This window comes from Eptatretus burgeri, chromosome 6 (genome assembly GCF_056783735.1).
Source record: "Eptatretus burgeri isolate ZD-2024b chromosome 6, Ebu_testis_v1, whole genome shotgun sequence".
Classification (NCBI taxonomy): domain Eukaryota; kingdom Metazoa; phylum Chordata; class Myxini; order Myxiniformes; family Myxinidae; genus Eptatretus; species Eptatretus burgeri.
The window spans coordinates 13,022,577-13,043,831 of NC_140966.1; the positions used below are offsets into that span (position 1 = coordinate 13,022,577).

At 53.9% G+C, this 21,255-nt stretch overlaps 1 protein-coding gene across 1 annotated transcript in view; it reads left to right on the forward strand.

Moving 5' to 3' along the window:
- The window catches only part of SRSF3 (serine and arginine rich splicing factor 3), a 57,969-nt gene that overhangs the window by 14,549 nt on the left and 22,165 nt on the right, over positions 1-21,255 (forward strand). The window lies entirely within an intron of this gene.

Sequence of the window (21,255 nt, forward strand, 5' to 3'; positions counted from 1 at the left end):
TCAGAACAATTGGAAAGCTCTTCAACCTGAGATGGCAAAAATCCTCAATTAAGGTAGAGATGATGGTGAGAGTTACTGTTCGCCGATGACCGTGCTTCGTGTCACACTCTGAGAATGGTCTCCAGCGGATCATGAAGTGTTTTTCAAATGCAGGCAACAACTTTGGCCTTACCATCATCAGATTAAAGAAAATGGAGGAATCGCACCAACCACCATCCAACTCTGACAACGTTCCAGCTGTTATTGCTGTCAAGGACACAACCCTGAATGCTTTGGAAAACTTCCCTTATCTCAGCTGTACAATCTCTAGAAACATCTGCAAAAGCAAACTCAGCCTTTGCCCAACTGCACAAGACGCTATGGAAGAAGAGAAGTGTCAAACTCTTAGCATAAAAGCTGTTGTCATACCTACCCTGCTGTATGCTTGTGATACATGGATTACTTACTCCAGACACATAAAGTTTCACTTCTCCATACTTATTCCACATGAAACGCTTTTGGAACATCATAACTCGTAAGCATCAGGTGGCAGGATAAAGTGCCCAACACCAAGGTGCTAAAGAGAGCAGCATCACTGGAATTGAAGCAGTCCATCATCCAAGCTGAGCTCAGAGAGTGGACCCATAGTTTGCATGACTCGTGACAATATTCCCAAAGCAGTCATATAGTGTCAGCTTAAACGTGGTCATCGCCAACAAGAGAGGCCAAGGCTAAAATGCAAGGATTCTGTGAAGGCATACCTCGAGGATTGTGGGATGACCATCATGGACTGGGAGAGGCAGACATTATACAGAAGTGCCTGGAGAGCACTCAAGAAGAGGTGTCACTTGTGAACAACAACAACAACAAAAATCTAGTCAGCTCAGGAGAAAAGGAGAGCTAGAAAGAGCAATTGAGCTGAACCAAACCATCCAGTTCTTTCGTGTACTGGGTGTGGAAAGCCTTGGAGATTGAGAATCTGGCTTCACAGCCATTTGCAGATGCACAATAAATGAAAGAGAACCTACACCTGAAACGACTATCTTCTGCAAAAATGAAGAGGCAACCGATGACATCTCCTATTTTCTCTTTCCTATCACATCTAAACATCTTGTAGTCTTTTCATCCTTTCCTTCAATTTCTGCTCATTGAAACATCTCTCAGTGACTACAACTACATCATACTCCTCGCTGTCAGTATTATAGCCGAAATTGCCCCATTTTGTTATTTAAACTCCGAGCAATTGTTTTCTTCTTTAATGGCCATTAATAACCCACCTTTTCTTGTAGGGTTGGCTGGGGGAAGCTCTTCAGGAACCGGCTGGCCATACCTGACGTTCGACTAGTTAGGGCAGGAATTTGGAATTTGGCCATGGTGCCAGCGATAGCTCTCCGACTCTTCGTGAAGAACACCATGGGATCTTTAACATCCACCAACGAATGCTGGCACACGGGATGCCTGTTTAACGTTAATCCGAGGGACGGCACACACATTGATGAATCGTCCTGCCTGTGAAACACCGGGCTGACCTGTTTTTTGTTGTTGTTTTTGTTTTTTTTTAATACCTGGGTCGAGAATCGAACCCAGGCAAGACAGCTTGGAGGAGAGTGTGCATACCTCTAGTTCCAGTGGTTCGCAAACTTTGTTGTCCACGGCCGAAAATTTTAAATCACATTTGCGTCACCACCCAAATGGTACCGGCACTTACGATAAAAATTGTCAGAGAAAACGCTTTTGACATGAAAAAAATCCCCCTCAATAACAGTGATTTTGAGGGTTTTTTTTCAAGTTTGGGTCACGCCCCTTGGTTTGGGAACCCCTGCTCTAAGGCTGTCATGCTAGCCCAAACTCCGAGCATTTGTATGTAGTGTTATTTTAAACTTTTTCCTTCCTTAATTATTTTTTCCCTGCTTGCCTTTACCACTCATGTTATCAATTACAGTTCCTCCCATTTTACCCTCGACACCCTCCTTTCGACTAAAAAAAAAAGCCCTTATTGCCTTCGGTGGCAGAGGTTATGTTTTCACCCCTGTTTTTTTGTCTGTCTATGAGCAGTATCTCAAAAAGCTTGGTGGACAGGTTTGGTGTGTGACAAGGACAGATTGATTCGATTTTGGTGAGGATCGGATACGGATCCGGATCCTGGAATTTTAAGTGATTCTTCACAATTGAGAGATAGAACCAAAAATGATATATAGCACGATACTTCAAAAAGTTGTGGACAGATTATGACAAAACTTGGTGGATGAGGTGGGTATGTGACCAAAACGAGCCATTTAGATTTGGGTTGAGGTCTGGATGCAGATCCAGCCTATCAGTGGGATACAAAATGTAAACTGTTCAGCCTGGCAGAGGTATGCGCTCTTCCGAGTGCCGTTCTAGTTCCGTTGTAAATTCTGACTGGAAACCTTACTGCCCCCATTCTGTTTCACCTTTGGCCATCATTCTGGAAACACTACCTTTGCCCAGAAATGATACCCATTGCTTCCTGAACCCAAAACCTTGCTCCATGCACCGTTCTTCCAGTCTGGTTGGCTGAGTCATACCAAGGACTGTATAATAAAAGTATGTGGTGCTTCCTTCCTTAATGCTCAGAATATATCAGCATAATGGAGCACAGACAAACAACAATAGGTTGGCAATACTAGCAGAGGCTTCTATGGCCTTGTTGATCTCCTCAGTTCCGAGTAGGGGAACTCGATACTTTGAGCGATTTATACAGTATGTTGACCTGCGGTTGGAGGAATGGTAAAGTCCCTTTCCTATTCTCGCGAACGTACTCGTAAATTAAATTCCCTTTCCGATTCTCGAAAGAATACCAGAAAACATTACCTCACAACCCTTTGCTTGCAGTGAGTTACTCAATAAGCTATGATACCTATTTTTCAAATCCTCCAAGTAACCTTCCCTATATTTACTTGTGCCAATGTATGTACCACTACCAGCGTCTTCCAACCACGACCTTCTACGATGTCACTTAACCTCCCTTCAATATCACACACTCCTGCTCCGTTCAATCAACACGCAACTCTATGCTTACAATCCTTCTTGCAGAATGAAGAATCCACCTGACATTTAATACTAGCAAATACCACCCGTTGCTTCTCTGACGGGAATACTGAGATGGGGGGGGAGATAGTGAGGATGGGGGGAGAGTAAGGAGAAAGAGAGAGGAGGGAGGAGGAAAGAGAGAGGAGGGAGGAGGAAAGAGAGAGGAGGGAGGGGTAAAGAGTGAGTGAGGAGAGAGGAGGGAGGGGTAAAGAGTGAGTGAGGAGGGAGGGGGAAAAAGAGAGAGAAGAGAGAGGAGGGAGGGGGAAAGAAAGAGAGAAGAGAGAGGAGGGAGGGGGAAATGGAGAGAGAGGAGGGAGGGGAAAGAGAGAGTGAAGAGGAGAGAGAGAGAGAGGAGGGAGGGGAAATAGAGAGGGGAGGGAGGAAGAAAGAGAAATAGAGAGAGAGGAGGGAGGGGGAAAGAGAGAGGAGGGAGGGGGAAAGAGGAGGGAGGGGGAAAGAGAGAGGGGAGGGAGGAAGAAAGAGAAATGGAGAGAGAGGAGGGAGGGGGAAAGAGAAAGAGACGGGAGCGAGGGGGAAAGAAAAAGAGAGAGGAGGAGGGAGGGGGGAAGAGAAAGAAAGAGAGAGAGGAGGGAGGGGGGAAGAGAAAGAAAGAGAGAGGAGGGAGGGGGAAAGAGAAAGAAAGAGAGAGAGGAGGGAGGGGGAAAGAGAAAGAAAGAGAGAGAGGAAGGGGGGGAGAGAGAGGAAGGGGGTGGGGGGGGGGAGAGAGGAGAGGAGGCAGTGAGAGGAAGGGAAGGCAGACGTGCAGTGGAGCGTTAATTACGATTCATACCTTCTCATCAAAATTATTCTGCATCTGAATAACAATGAAGATGGAAAGAAAATCATGTCTGAAATCCATTTCATACCGGTCATACTATGAATACCACCCAGAGATAAACACCGCCTGGACACGTCCAGACACTACCTCCCATCGGGACACGTCCGGAGACTACCTCCCATCGGGACACGTCCGGAGACTACCTCCCATCGGGACACGTCCGGAGACTACCTCCCATCGGGACACGTCCGGAGACTACCTCCCATCGGGACACGTCCGGAGACTACCTCCCATCGGGACACGTCCGGAGACTACCTCCCATCGGGACACGTCCGGAGACTACCTCCCATCGGGACACGTCCGGAGACTACCTCCCATCGGGACACGTCCGGAGACTACCTCCCATCGGGACACGTCCGGAGACTACCTCCCATCGGGACACGTCCGGAGACTACCTCCCATCGGGACACGTCCGGAGACTACCTCCCATCGGGACACGTCCGGAGACTACCTCCCATCGGGACACGTCCGGAGACTACCTCCCATCGGGACACGTCCGGAGACTACCTCCCATCGGGACACGTCCGGAGACTACCTCCCATCGGGACACGTCCGGAGACTACCTCCCATCGGGACACGTCCGGAGACTACCTCCCATCGGGACACGTCCGGAGACTACCTCCCATCGGGACACGTCCGGAGACTACCTCCCATCGGGACACGTCCGGAGACTACCTCCCATCGGGACACGTCCGGAGACTACCTCCCATCGGGACACGTCCGGAGACTACCTCCCATCGGGACACGTCCGGAGACTACCTCCCATCGGGACACGTCCGGAGACTACCTCCCATCGGGACACGTCCGGAGACGATTTCATATCGGGACACTTCCAGACATAACCACCGTCCAGACACACATGGAGATACGTGTCTGGAGATAAACTCCCCTCCAGACATAAACACCTCCCGGACAAGTCTGAAGCCAAGCTGTCCGGAGACAAACACCACTCGGACACGTCGGGAGACAAACTCCCGTCCGGACATAAACACCGCCCAGACACGTCCGGAGAGACACAGAAATAGAGAAAGACAGACAGAGAGAGGTGGGGGGTAGAGGAGTTATCAGAGCGAATGTTATGCTTTGTGAGCACACACACACACACACACACACACACACACACACACACACACACACACACACACACACACACACACACACACACACACACACGATATTGGCAGGTTGGGGTCAGTGTGCTACAGTCCGTCCGTACTGTTTATAACCCAGAAACCTTGAGTACCTTTCACCGAAAAACGACGTTGCATTTATATCAACGTTTCAAGATGTTCACAAACATTAGTCTTTATAAACAGCTGCATGTGATGGGTGGAAAAAAAATTGGCTCGATAATTTAGAAAATCCGTTAATACGGCAAACAGCTCACAAATCGGGTGTTATCAAATATATTTTCCTTTGAAACTCACAAAGGTAAAATTTGGTAATTTTAACCTTTAATTTGTACATTCCAACACTCTTTTATGCAAAATTAAAGCAGATTAATCATGTTTTCCTGATGAATTCAAGTTGTTTCCTTTACATTTAACTCCTGATTATGTTTTGGACTTTACATTGTATAACATAGTGTTATAGAAATGATCCTTGGGGGTTAATGAATCTTTTGTATAGCAGAAGTTATTTCTTAAGTATTTGTTTCAAGTTCAGCATATCGAAGTCTGTGTGAATAGCCATGCGTTTATAATAGATGGCAGTGTTTTTCTAATCCGTTTCCTTTTTTACGTTACATGTATTTTCCCCACATCAGTCTTTCGTCTTCCCTCCTTGCGGACTGAACCCTTGTGGCGCAAGTAAGCTTTCACAGCACCAACCTTTGTTAAAGAACAGCACTTCGGTTCAGACAAAGAACGGATCACAGAGCGGACATGCCCCCTGCACAGACAGTCATTCGGTCTGCGGCACTCATGCAAATATGCGGATCACATAGCATACGTGCTCCTGCGCTGGGTAGCCAATTGGGGCGAGGCGCTTACGCAAATTTGCGGATCATCTATATATTAATACTGAAGGACCAATTTTGTGCTCCTCCTAGCGGTCGCGTCACATTTTTCTCGGTACTGTGACCTGGACTGAAAGAAACTTCGTACCTGTAAGAGTGCATCGCACATAGTGGCAATAGTCAACCTTCAACTCTGAAGCAGAATAAACACTTCGTTTTACATCCGTTTACATGGCGACGTGTGACGTCACCGCTGAGAGGCGTAAGGACGTCATGACATCATCGGTCATTCACTGATGTCATTACGTCTGTCGTCGACAGACCGTCACCCCTGAGAGGTGTAATTCCACTCCTCGAAAATAGCGTCTGCAATGTAAAACCCTCTTCTGCACATGCTGACTCCCTTAGAATGTGAATTTGACACAAAAATGTAACAAGAAACATTGTATCTTCTATATTAATATTGAAGGACCAATTTTGTGCTCCTCCTTGCGGTCGCGTCACGTTTTTCTCGGTACTGTGACCTGAGAAGTTTTGACGCGGTGTTTGTATGTCAAAGTAGATGCATTAACAAATCAGGGGACTTCTTCACAAGGAGTAGTGTACACCAAAAATGTCGTGTACAAGGACGTTTTGTAGGCCTCATTCGGTAAGGCCATGGAGTACATCGACTGGGATCCGGTTCTTACAAGAGCCGCCACTGGTTGTCATATTGGGCTCATGGAAGGGAATCCGTCTGTGACGGAGTTTCGGCTAGTAGAAGAGAATAAGGCATGGTAACGCACCCCGAGAGCTGGATAAAAGATGGGGTTGTTGCTCGTTCCATGTGACTGTCTGGTTGGAGATTGTTCGTCCCTTCTCACCCGCTCACTCGACGGTGCCTCGTCGGTCATCTCGCTGCACTGAACTTCACTGCTGCACTGTTCCTGTGCTGTGCTTGTTGTTCCGGGACGAACCTAACGCCGACTTTGAGGGAAGCAGTGTGGTAGTTTGACATCTCATTGCCCCAGGGGAGCTGGTACGAACCTTGAAGCTGTTGTGGATTGCACCTGATGACTGAGCAGTCAAGAATAAAGAGCAGAGTGCATTGGAGACATGATTCACCGCAGTCATGGGGGGACCTCGACAGATTTCAGGAGCTATGGGCTTTCAAGCTTGTGCAGCCTCCAAGAAGGATGCGGCGGGCTCTCCAGAACCCATCATACCTGGTCATTGGGGGCGTCTTGTCAAAACCCCCAATTGTATACCTCTCTTTCTGTTTAGCGAATATGGGCAATAAATACTCGTTAAGTTGACAGTATAATCAGATCCATTTCATGGGTGCTCGTGTCACGTAGTGGTAAGGGAAATTGAGGGGTTTTTTGTATACCTTGTCGAGGCTCGTATGAGAGCTAACGCACAACGCACAGCAAGGGTGGCATGAGACAAAAGGGGTGGGAGTGGGAAGGACAAAACGGTGGGGAACAGAGACGTTCGGAGATCTGTGGAGGGAGAGGGATGGGGTGGGGAACATGGGGTATATAAGATGGACATTTCAGGGACTTTCAGGAAGGAAAGCAGGGAATTTGAAGGAGGTGGGTTTGGGGTAGATTAACGAGGGTAGAAGAGATCGAGGATTTGGATGGGGGACGATAAGAGGTGGTGGTGAACAGGTGTTTTGAAGGCCTGGAGGGAAGAATGGGATTGAACAGAGTGAGGGAGTTTATGACAAAGGTGGGGAAAAAGAGGAATGAAAGAGTGAAGGTGAGCAGTGATTCGTGATTTTGGTAGTTTTACCAGAAGGGAGTTGTTGGCGGACATCGAGTGCCCTACGGAAATATGGTGGGGACAAATCGCAGACAGAGCAGGTGGAGCGCGACCGGAGAGGAGACTGTAGAAGACAGAAAGACCACCAACCTGCCTGCAGTGAGAGCGTGAGAGGCCCAAAGACTCAGCCTAATTTTTTTTTTTTTTGTATACCTTAGTCGAGGCTCGTATGAGAGCTAACACACAACTCACAGCAAGGAGGCATGAGACAAGAGGGGCGGGAGTTGAAGGGACAAAACAGTGGGGAACAGACACATTAGGTATCTCCCGCCTCATCGCGGGAGATACCAATGATCCGAAATGCCTTGGTTTCTATAGCGTGAAGCCGAGAAAGGTGGGAGGCAGGAGCACCAGCCCAGAGGGGAGAGCAGTACTCCATCAGGCTGCGGACAAAAGCTTTGTTCGTGGTCAGGAGTTCAGGTGGGCCAAGGAATGACTTTGCACGACGGAGGATTCCCAGTCGGCGACTGGCTTTGGAGGCGAGGTTGGAAATGTGGCTTTCCCAGGAAAGATCATGGCAGATAGTGAGACCCAGAAGCTTGAATGAAAGGACTTCTTCCAGAGGTTTGTTGAGAAAGTGGATGGGGGGGGGTTGCCAAATGGTCCTTTCGGAGAGACATAGTGATAATGTGAGATTTGTCCGGATTGAAAGACATGTTCCACGTGTTGGACCAGTTGGTGATTTTACCCAGATCTGCAGTGCGTGAAGAAATTTCTGCTTGCCAGTCTGAGGGATGACAGATCCCTCAGACCAAGAGACAGAGACAGAGACAGAGAGACAGAGGTACAGCAGAGGTAATTGTTCATGGACAAATCCTGTTTCTTGCACTTTATTTATAACTCGAAGGGCACTCGGTAGAGTGCCTACCTCCACCACATAACGCCGCATCACAAGACCATATTGGGCCCAATACATTTTGGCCCCATATCTTAATAATGAAGACTCACTGTAGAAATGAAATAATTCTCATATCCAGATCCTCATTCGGATCTTCACCAAAATTGAATCAATTCATCCTTGTGACGCACCCAACGTGTCCAAGTTTCATCCGAATCTGTCCACATCTTTTTGAGACATCATGCTCTATATCGTTTTTGAGCCCTATCTCTCAATGGTAAAGAATCACTTAAAAAAATTCTAGTAGTCGGATCCGGATTTGGATCTTCACCAAAATTGAATCATTTCATCCTTGTCACACACCCAACCTGTCCACCAAATTTCATTCGAATCCATCCACAACTTTTAGAAATATTCTGCACACAGACATACAAACAAACCGACAAAGGGATGAAAACATAACCTCATTCACCTTTGGTGGCAGAGGTAACGAGCCGGTTACCCGGCGTTGCTCGATGCTGTTTTAATCCAGTTGGCATTTTGAATAAATCAAATTTCGTTATTTTTACTACTTTTTTGTGGGGGCCTAAAACACTTCCCTACGCCCATTAAGGAATGGGGGAGATCATTTAATCTTAACTTTCACGTTGCTCCAAAGACTTGGACAGGATAGAGCGATTTTGATTTAAAAAATTGTAATTTTTCAAAACTTTTTGCTGAAAATGCTCCCCAGTACTTTTTATTGAACCTCAAAGTTTGAAGATCCATTTGGCCATCTTTGAGAAAAATTATGACATACACGCAGAGACAAACAAACATTTCTGTTTTAGAATAATAATAATAATTTGAACCATACTCTCTACAGAGAGTGTTGCTGCTACCGAAGCAGTTTCCTGGGCGATTGGGCACAATCCTGGACAGGTCGCCACTCCGTCGCAGGATACTTGAATGGCTCAATTATCCAAGCAAGCTGGTACTCAATTTGCCGACCTCAGAAGGGTGGCAGGCTGAGTCAACCCCCTGGTGTGTATTAATTCAGTGGCCAATGGGGCTTGAACTCAGGACCCTTGGATCCCAAGCCTGCCACCCTAGCCATTAAACCAACACCAGGCTCTTCAAAAAGCATGTCTAACTTGATATGCATCGTCATGAAGGTTTAAAATATTCCTATTCGAGTACAATTAAGATACCCGGTGTTATCTCAGCACATCTCAGCACACGAGGACACCAAAACAAGGAACTTTGACAAAGGATGGGCCGATTTGGCCCATCATATGCCTACACTCTATCAATGCCACTTGATTCAGTCTCTCAATTCATGGACTGAAATTCATGGGTTGGAACGAGAGACAGAGACAGAGACAGAGACAGAGACAGAGACAGAGACAGAGACAGAGACAGAGACAGAGACAGAGACAGAGACAGAGACAGAGACAGAGACAGAGACAGAGACACACAGAGAGACACACAGAGGGACCGAGAGACACACAGAGAGACAGACAGAGGGACCGAGAGACACACAGAGAGACAGACAGAGGGACCGAGAGACACACAGAGAGACAGACAGAGGGACCGAGAGACACACAGAGAGACAGACAGAGGGACCGAGAGACCGAGACAGAGGGACCGAGAGACCGAGACAGAGGGACCGAGAGACCGAGACAGAGGGACCGAGAGACCGAGACAGAGGGACCGAGAGACCGAGACAGAGGGACCGAGAGACCGAGACAGAGGGACCGAGAGACCGAGACAGAGGGACCGAGAGACCGAGACAGAGGGACCGAGAGACCGAGACAGAGGGACCGAGACAGAGGGACCGAGGGACCGAGACAGAGGGACCGAGAGACCGAGACAGAGGGACCGAGAGACCGAGACAGAGGGACCGAGAGACCGAGACAGAGGGACCGAGAGACCGAGACAGAGGGACCGAGAGACCGAGACAGAGGGACCGAGAGACCGAGACAGAGGGACCGAGAGACCGAGACAGAGGGACCGAGAGACCGAGACAGAGGGACCGAGAGACCGAGACAGAGGGACCGAGAGACCGAGACAGAGGGACCGAGAGACCGAGACAGAGGGACCGAGAGACCGAGACAGAGGGACCGAGAGACCGAGACAGAGGGACCGAGAGACCGAGACAGAGGGACCGAGACACAGAGAGACCGAGACACAGAGAGACCGAGACACAGAGAGACCGAGACACAGAGAGACCGCGACACAGAGAGACCGAGACACAGAGAGACCGAGACACAGAGAGACCGAGACACAGAGAGACCGAGACACAGAGGGACCGAGACACAGAGAGACCGAGACACAGAGAGACCGAGACACAGAGAGACCGAGACACAGAGGGACCGAGACACAGGGAGACAGAGGGACCGAGACACAGGGAGACAGAGGGACCGAGACACAGGGAGACAGAGGGACCGAGAGAGAGAGAGACAGAGGGACCGAGACAGAGGGACCGAGACAGAGAGACAGAGGGACCGAGACAGAGGGACCGAGACAGAGGGACAGAGGGACCGAGACAGAGAGACAGAGGGACCGAGACAGAGGGACCGAGACAGAGGGACCGAGACAGAGGGACCGAGACAGAGAGACAGAGGGACCGAGACAGAGAGACAGAGGGACCGAGACAGAGAGACAGAGGGACCGAGACAGAGAGACAGAGGGACCGAGACAGAGAGACAGAGGGACCGAGACAGAGAGACAGAGGGACCGAGACACAGAGAGACAGAGGGACCGAGACACAGAGAGACAGAGGGACCGAGACACAGAGAGACAGAGGGACCGAGACACAGAGAGACAGAGGGACCGAGACACAGAGAGACAGAGGGACCGAGACACAGAGAGACAGAGGGACCGAGACACAGAGAGACAGAGGGACCGAGACACAGAGAGACAGAGGGACCGAGACACAGAGAGACAGAGGGACCGAGACACAGAGAGACAGAGGGACCGAGACACAGAGGGACAGAGGGACCGAGACAGAGAGGGACCGAGACAGAGAGGGACCGAGACAGAGAGGGACCGAGACAGAGAGGGACCGAGACAGAGAGGGACCGAGACAGAGAGGGACCGAGACAGAGAGGGACCGAGACAGAGAGGGACCGAGACAGAGAGGGACCGAGACAGAGACACAGAGGGACGGAGACAGAGACACAGAGGGACGGAGACAGAGGGACGGAGACAGAGACACAGAGGGACGGAGACAGAGACACAGAGGGACGGAGACAGAGACACAGAGGGACGGAGACAGAGAGACAGAGGGACGGAGACAGAGAGACAGAGGGACGGAGACAGAGACAGAGGGACGGAGACAGAGAGACAGAGGGACGGAGACAGAGAGACAGAGGGACGGAGACAGAGAGACAGAGGGACGGAGACAGAGAGACAGAGGGACGGAGACAGAGAGACAGAGGGACGGAGACAGAGAGACAGAGGGACGGAGACAGAGAGACAGAGGGACGGAGACAGAGAGACAGAGGGACGGAGACAGAGGGACGGAGACAGAGGGACCGAGACACAGAGAGACAGAGGGACCGAGACACAGAGAGACAGAGGGACCGAGACACAGAGAGACAGAGGGACCGAGACACAGAGAGACAGAGGGACCGAGACACAGAGAGACAGAGGGACCGAGACACAGAGAGACAGAGGGACCGAGACACAGAGAGACAGAGGGACCGAGACACAGAGAGACAGAGGGACCGAGACACAGAGGGACAGAGGGACGGAGACACAGAGGGACGGAGACAGAGAGACAGAGAGACAGAGACAGAGGGACAGAGAGACAGAGAGACAGAGGGACGGAGACAGAGAGACAGAGGGACGGAGACAGAGAGACAGAGGGACGGAGACAGAGAGACAGAGGGACGGAGACAGAGAGACAGAGGGACAGAGGGACCGAGACAGAGAGACAGAGGGACCGAGACAGAGAGACAGAGGGACCGAGACAGAGAGACAGAGGGACCGAGACAGAGAGACAGAGGGACCGAGACAGAGAGACAGAGGGACCGAGACAGAGAGACAGAGGGACCGAGACAGAGAGACAGAGGGACCGAGACACAGAGAGACAGAGGGACCGAGACACAGAGAGACAGAGGGACCGAGACACAGAGAGACAGAGGGACCGAGACACAGAGAGACAGAGGGACCGAGACACAGAGAGACAGAGGGACCGAGACACAGAGAGACAGAGGGACCGAGACACAGAGAGACAGAGGGACCGAGACACAGAGAGACAGAGGGACCGAGACAGAGGGACCGAGACAGAGACACAGAGGGACGGAGACAGAGACACAGAGGGACGGAGACAGAGACACAGAGGGACGGAGACAGAGACACAGAGGGACGGAGACAGAGACACAGAGGGACGGAGACAGAGACACAGAGGGACGGAGACAGAGACACAGAGGGACGGAGACAGAGACACAGAGGGACGGAGACAGAGACACAGAGGGACGGAGACAGAGACACAGAGGGACGGAGACAGAGACACAGAGGGACGGAGACAGAGAGACAGAGGGACGGAGACAGAGAGACAGAGGGACGGAGACAGAGAGACAGAGGGACGGAGACAGAGAGACAGAGGGACGGAGACAGAGAGACAGAGGGACGGAGACAGAGAGACAGAGGGACGGAGACAGAGAGACAGAGGGACGGAGACAGAGAGACAGAGGGACGGAGACAGAGAGACAGAGGGACGGAGACAGAGAGACAGAGGGACGGAGACAGAGAGACAGAGGGACGGAGACAGAGAGACAGAGGGACGGAGACAGAGAGACAGAGGGACGGAGACAGAGAGACAGAGGGACGGAGACAGAGAGACAGAGGGACGGAGACAGAGAGACAGAGGGACGGAGACAGAGAGACAGAGGGACGGAGACAGAGAGACAGAGGGACGGAGACAGAGAGACAGAGGGACGGAGACAGAGAGACAGAGGGACGGAGACAGAGAGACAGAGGGACGGAGACAGAGAGACAGAGGGACCGAGACAGAGAGACAGAGGGACCGAGACAGAGGGACGGAGACAGAGGGACAGAGGGACCGAGACAGAGAGACAGAGGGACCGAGACAGAGGGACGGAGACAGAGGGACCGAGACACAGAGAGACAGAGGGACCGAGACACAGAGAGACAGAGGGACCGAGACACAGAGAGACAGAGGGACCGAGACACAGAGAGACAGAGGGACCGAGACACAGAGAGACAGAGGGACCGAGACACAGAGAGACAGAGGGACCGAGACACAGAGAGACAGAGGGACCGAGACACAGAGAGACAGAGGGACCGAGACACAGAGAGACAGAGGGACCGAGACACAGAGAGACAGAGGGACCGAGACACAGAGAGACAGAGGGACCGAGACACAGAGAGACAGAGGGACCGAGACACAGAGAGACAGAGGGACCGAGACACAGAGAGACAGAGGGACCGAGACACAGAGAGACAGAGGGACCGAGACACAGAGAGACAGAGGGACCGAGACACAGAGAGACAGAGGGACCGAGACACAGAGAGACAGAGGGACCGAGACACAGAGGGACAGAGGGACGGAGACAGAGAGACAGAGGGACGGAGACAGAGACAGAGGGACAGAGAGACAGAGAGACAGAGGGACAGAGAGACAGAGAGACAGAGGGACAGAGAGACAGAGAGACAGAGGGACAGAGGGACAGAGGGACCGAGACAGAGGGACAGAGGGACCGAGACAGAGGGACAGAGGGACCGAGACAGAGGGACAGAGGGACAGAGAGACAGAGGGACCGAGACACAGAGAGACAGAGGGACCGAGACACAGAGAGACAGAGGGACAGAGACACAGAGGGACGGAGACAGAGACACAGAGGGACGGAGACAGAGACACAGAGGGACGGAGACAGAGACACAGAGGGACGGAGACAGAGACACAGAGGGACGGAGACAGAGACACAGAGGGACGGAGACAGAGACACAGAGGGACGGAGACAGAGACACAGAGGGACGGAGACAGAGAGACAGAGGGACGGAGACAGAGAGACAGAGGGACGGAGACAGAGAGACAGAGGGACCGAGACAGAGAGACAGAGGGACCGAGACAGAGGGACGGAGACAGAGGGACCGAGACACAGAGAGACAGAGGGACCGAGACACAGAGAGACAGAGGGACCGAGACACAGAGAGACAGAGGGACCGAGACACAGAGAGACAGAGGGACCGAGACACAGAGAGACAGAGGGACCGAGACACAGAGAGACAGAGGGACCGAGACACAGAGAGACAGAGGGACCGAGACACAGAGAGACAGAGGGACCGAGACACAGAGAGACAGAGGGACCGAGACACAGAGAGACAGAGGGACCGAGACACAGAGAGACAGAGGGACCGAGACACAGAGAGACAGAGGGACCGAGACACAGAGAGACAGAGGGACCGAGACACAGAGAGACAGAGGGACCGAGACACAGAGAGACAGAGGGACCGAGACACAGAGAGACAGAGGGACCGAGACACAGAGAGACAGAGGGACCGAGACACAGAGAGACAGAGGGACCGAGACACAGAGAGACAGAGGGACCGAGACACAGAGAGACAGAGGGACCGAGACAGAGGGACAGAGGGACGGAGACAGAGAGACAGAGGGACGGAGACAGAGACAGAGGGACAGAGAGACAGAGAGACAGAGGGACAGAGAGACAGAGAGACAGAGGGACAGAGGGACAGAGGGACCGAGACAGAGGGACAGAGGGACCGAGACAGAGGGACAGAGGGACCGAGACAGAGGGACAGAGAGACAGAGGGACCGAGACACAGAGAGACAGAGGGACCGAGACACAGAGAGACAGAGGGACAGAGACACAGAGGGACGGAGACAGAGACACAGAGGGACGGAGACAGAGACACAGAGGGACGGAGACAGAGACACAGAGGGACGGAGACAGAGACACAGAGGGACGGAGACAGAGACACAGAGGGACGGAGACAGAGACACAGAGGGACGGAGACAGAGACACAGAGGGACGGAGACAGAGACACAGAGGGACGGAGACAGAGACACAGAGGGACGGAGACAGAGACACAGAGGGACGGAGACAGAGACACAGAGGGACGGAGACAGAGACACAGAGGGACGGAGACAGAGACACAGAGGGACGGAGACAGAGACACAGAGGGACGGAGACAGAGACACAGAGGGACGGAGACAGAGACACAGAGGGACGGAGACAGAGAGACAGAGGGACGGAGACAGAGAGACAGAGGGACGGAGACAGAGAGACAGAGGGACGGAGACAGAGAGACAGAGGGACGGAGACAGAGAGACAGAGGGACGGAGACAGAGAGACAGAGGGACGGAGACAGAGAGACAGAGACAGAGGGACGGAGACAGAGGGACGGAGACAGAGGGACGGAGACAGAGGGACCGAGACACAGAGAGACAGAGGGACCGAGACAGAGAGACAGAGGGACCGAGACAGAGAGACAGAGGGACCGAGACAGAGGGACAGAGGGACCGAGACAGAGGGACAGAGGGACCGAGACAGAGGGACAGAGGGACCGAGACAGAGGGACAGAGGGACCGAGACAGAGGGACAGAGGGACCGAGACAGAGGGACAGAGGGACCGAGACAGAGGGACAGAGGGACCGAGACAGAGGGACAGAGGGACAGAGAGACAGAGGGACCGAGACACAGAGAGACAGAGGGACAGAGACACAGAGGGACGGAGACAGAGACACAGAGGGACGGAGACAGAGACACAGAGGGACGGAGACAGAGACACAGAGGGACGGAGACAGAGACACAGAGGGACGGAGACAGAGACACAGAGGGACGGAGACAGAGACACAGAGGGACGGAGACAGAGACACAGAGGGACGGAGACAGAGACACAGAGGGACGGAGACAGAGACACAGAGGGACGGAGACAGAGACACAGAGGGACGGAGACAGAGACACAGAGGGACGGAGACAGAGAGACAGAGGGACGGAGACAGAGAGACAGAGGGACGGAGACAGAGAGACAGAGGGACGGAGACAGAGAGACAGAGGGACGGAGACAGAGAGACAGAGGGACGGAGACAGAGAGACAGAGGGACGGAGACAGAGAGACAGAGGGACGGAGACAGAGAGACAGAGGGACGGAGACAGAGAGACAGAGGGACGGAGACAGAGAGACAGAGGGACGGAGACAGAGAGACGGAGACAGAGGGACGGAGACAGAGGGACGGAGACAGAGGGACGGAGACAGAGGGACCGAGACACAGAGAGACAGAGGGACCGAGACACAGAGAGACAGAGGGACCGAGACACAGAGAGACAGAGGGACCGAGACACAGAGAGACAGAGGGACGGAGACACAGAGAGACAGAGGGACCGAGACAGAGAGACAGAGGGACGGAGACAGAGGGACCGAGACACAGAGAGACAGAGGGACCGAGACACAGAGAGACAGAGGGACCGAGACACAGAGAGACAGAGGGACCGAGACACAGAGAGACAGAGGGACCGAGACACAGAGAGACAGAGGGACCGAGACACAGAGAGACAGAGGGACCGAGACACAGAGAGACAGAGGGACCGAGACACAGAGAGACAGAGGGACCGAGACACAGAGAGACAGAGGGACCGAGACACAGAGAGACAGAGGGACCGAGACACAGAGAGACAGAGGGACCGAGACACAGAGAGAGAGGGACCGAGACACAGAGAGACAGAGGGACCGAGACACAGAGAGACAGAGGGACCGAGACACAGAGAGACAGAGGGACCGAGACACAGAGAGACAGAGGGACCGAGACACAGAGGGACAGAGGGACCGAGACACAGAGGGACAGAGGGACCGAGACACAGAGGGACAGAGGGACGGAGACAGAGAGACAGAGGGACGGAGACAGAGGGACAGAGAGACAGAGGGACAGAGAGACAGAGGGACAGAGGGACAGAGAGACAGAGGGACAGAGAGACAGAGGGACAGAGAGACAGAGGGACAGAGGGACAGAGAGACAGAGAGACAGAGGGACGGAGACAGAGAGACAGAGGGACGGAGACAGAGAGACAGAGGGACGGAGACAGAGAGACAGAGGGACGGAGACAGAGAGACAGAGGGACGGAGACAGAGAGACAGAGGGACCGAGACAGAGGGACCGAGACAGAGGGACCGAGACAGAGGGACCGAGACAGAGAGACAGAGGGACCGAGACAGAGAGACAGAGGGACCGAGACAGAGAGACAGAGGGACCGAGACAGAGAGACAGAGGGACCGAGACAGAGGGACCGAGACAGAGGGACCGAGACAGAGGGACCGAGACAGAGGGACCGAGACAGAGAGACAGAGGGACCGAGACAGAGAGACAGAGGGACCGAGACAGAGAGACAGAGGGACCGAGACAGAGAGACAGAGGGACCGAGACAGAGGGACAGAGGGACCGAGACAGAGAGACAGAGGGACCGAGACAGAGGGACCGAGACAGAGGGACAGAGGGACCGAGACAGAGGGACAGAGGGACCGAGAGACAGAGGGACCGAGAGACAGAGGGACCGAGAGACAGAGGGACCGAGAGACAGAGGGACCGAGAGACAGAGGGACCGAGAGACAGAGGGACCGAGAGACAGAGGGACCGAGGGACAGAGGGACCGAGAGACAGAGGGACCGAGAGACAGAGGGACCGAGAGACAGAGGGACCGAGACAGAGGGACCGAGACAGAGGGACCGAGAGACAGAGGGACCGAGAGACAGAGGGACAGAGGGACCGAGGGACCGAGACAGAGAGACAGAGGGACCGAGACAGAGAGACAGAGGGACCGAGACAGAGAGACAGAGGGACCGAGACAGAGGGACCGAGGGACCGAGACAGAGGGACCGAGGGACCGAGACAGAGGGACCGAGGGACCGAGACAGAGGGACCGAGACAGAGAGACAGAGGGACCGAGACAGAGAGACAGAGGGACCGAGACAGAGAGACAGAGGGACCGAGACAGAGAGACAGAGGGACCGAGACAGAGAGACAGAGGGACCGAGACAGAGAGACAGAGGGACCGAGACAGAGAGACAGAGGGACCGAGACAGAGAGACAGAGGGACCGAGACAGAGAGACAGAGGGACCGAGACAGAGAGACAGAGGGACCGAGACAGAGAGACAGAGGGACCGAGACAGAGGGACAGAGGGACAGAGGGACCGAGACAGAGAGACAGAGGGACCGAGACAGAGGGACAGAGGGACCGAGACAGAGGGACAGAGGGACCGAGACAGAGGGACAGAGGGACCGAGAGACAGAGGGACCGAGGGACCGAGAGACAGAGGGACCGAGAGACAGAGGGACCGAGAGACAGAGGGACCGAGAGACAGAGGGACCGAGAGACAGAGGGACCGAGAGACAGAGGGACCGAGAGACAGAGGGACCGAGAGACAGAGGGACCGAGAGACAGAGGGACCGAGAGACAGAGGGACCGAGAGACAGAGGGACCGAGAGACAGAGGGACCGAGAGACAGAGGGACCGAGAGACAGAGGGACAGAGGGACAGAGACAGAGAGACAGAGGGACGGAGACAGAGGGACGGAGACAGAGGGACAGAGGGACAGAGAGACAGAGGGACAGAGAGACAGAGGGACAGAGAGACAGAGGGACAGAGAGACAGAGGGACAGAGAGACAGAGGGACAGAGAGACAGAGGGACAGAGAGACAGAGAGACAGAGGGACGGAGACAGAGAGACAGAGGGACGGAGACAGAGAGACAGAGGGACGGAGACAGAGAGACAGAGGGACGGAGACAGAGAGACAGAGGGACGGAGACAGAGAGACAGAGGGACGGAGACAGAGAGACAGAGGGACGGAGACAGAGAGACAGAGGGACGGAGACAGAGAGACAGAGGGACGGAGACAGAGAGACAGAGGGACGGAGACAGAGAGACAGAGGGACGGAGACAGAGAGACAGAGGGACGGAGACAGAGGGACCGAGACAGAGAGACAGAGGGACCGAGACAGAGAGACAGAGGGACCGAGACAGAGAGACAGAGGGACCGAGACAGAGAGACAGAGGGACCGAGACAGAGAGACAGAGGGACCGAGACAGAGAGACAGAGGGACCGAGACAGAGAGACAGAGGGACCGAGACAGAGAGACAGAGGGACCGAGACAGAGAGACAGAGGGACCGAGACAGAGAGACAGAGGGACCGAGACAGAGAGACAGAGGGACCGAGACAGAGAGACAGAGGGACCGAGACAGAGAGACAGAGGGACCGAGACAGAGAGACAGAGGGACCGAGACAGAGAGACAGAGGGACCGAGACAGAGAGACAGAGGGACCGAGACAGAGAGACAGAGGGACCGAGACAGAGAGACAGAGGGACCGAGACAGAGAGACAGAGGGACCGAGACAGAGAGACAGAGGGACCGAGACAGAGAGACAGAGGGACCGAGACAGAGAGACAGAGGGACCGAGACAGAGAGACAGAGGGACCGAGACAGAGAGACAGAGGGACCGAGACAGAGAGACAGAGGGACCGAGACAGAGGGACAGAGGGACCGAGACAGAGGGACAGAGGGACCGAGACAGAGGGACAGAGGGACCGAGACAGAGGGACAGAGGGACCGAGACAGAGGGACAGAGGGACCGAGACAGAGGGACAGAGGGACCGAGACAGAGGGACAGAGGGACCGAGACAGAGGGACAGAGGGACCGAGACAGAGGGACAGAGGGACCGAGACAGAGGGACAGAGGGACCGAGACAGAGGGACAGAGGGACCGAGACAGAGGGACCGAGGGACCGAGACAGAGGGACCGAGGGACCGAGACAGAGGGACCGAGGGACCGAGACAGAGGGACCGAGGGACCGAGACAGAGGGACCGAGGGACCGAGACAGAGGGACCGAGGGACCGAGACAGAGGGACCGAGACAGAGGGACAGAGGGACCGAGACAGAGGGACAGAGGGACCGAGACAGAGGGACAGAGGGACCGAGACAGAGGGACAGAGGGACCGAGACAGAGGGACAGAGGGACCGAGACAGAGGGACAGAGGGACCGAGACAGAGGGACAGAGGGACCGAGACAGAGGGACCGAGACAGAGGGACAGAGGGACCGAGACAGAGAGACAGAGGGACAGAGGGACAGAGGGACAGAGACAGAGGGACAGAGGGACAGAGGGACCGAGAGACAGAGGGACAGAGGGACAGAGGGACCGAGAGACAGAGGGACAGAGACAGAGGGACCGAGAGACAGAGGGACCGAGGGACCGAGAGACAGAGGGACAGAGGGACCGAGAGACAGAGGGACAGAGGGACCGAGAGACAGAGGGACCGAGAGACAGAGGGACCGAGAGACAGAGGGACCGAGAGACAGAGGGACCGAGAGACAGAGGGACCGAGAGACAGAGGGACCGAGAGACAGAGGGACCGAGAGACAGAGGGACCGAGAGACAGAGGGACCGAGAGACAGAGGGACCGAGAGACAGAGGGACCGAGAGACAGAGGGACCGAGGGACAGAGGGACCGAGACAGAGACACAGAGAGACCGAGATAGAGAGACCGAGAGAGACCAGTGAGCCAGGCTCAGGGAGATCATCAGTACCCCCCCCCCCCCATTAACCTTCTTCACTCCATAGCATGATGGGCCAGTGTTCCGTTTCCTTGGATACTCATTGCAGTGACTCGTCCACAGAAAGCATCAGTTGTAGGAACTTGGTTTCTCTTCGGACGTTTTGTTTTAATCCTCAGCTTAATTCTTCCTTGTCACGAAACTCGCAAATTTTGTTTTTTTTTCCTCTTCATTTGCGTGTGTGGGTCTGTGTGGGTGTCTGCTGTCG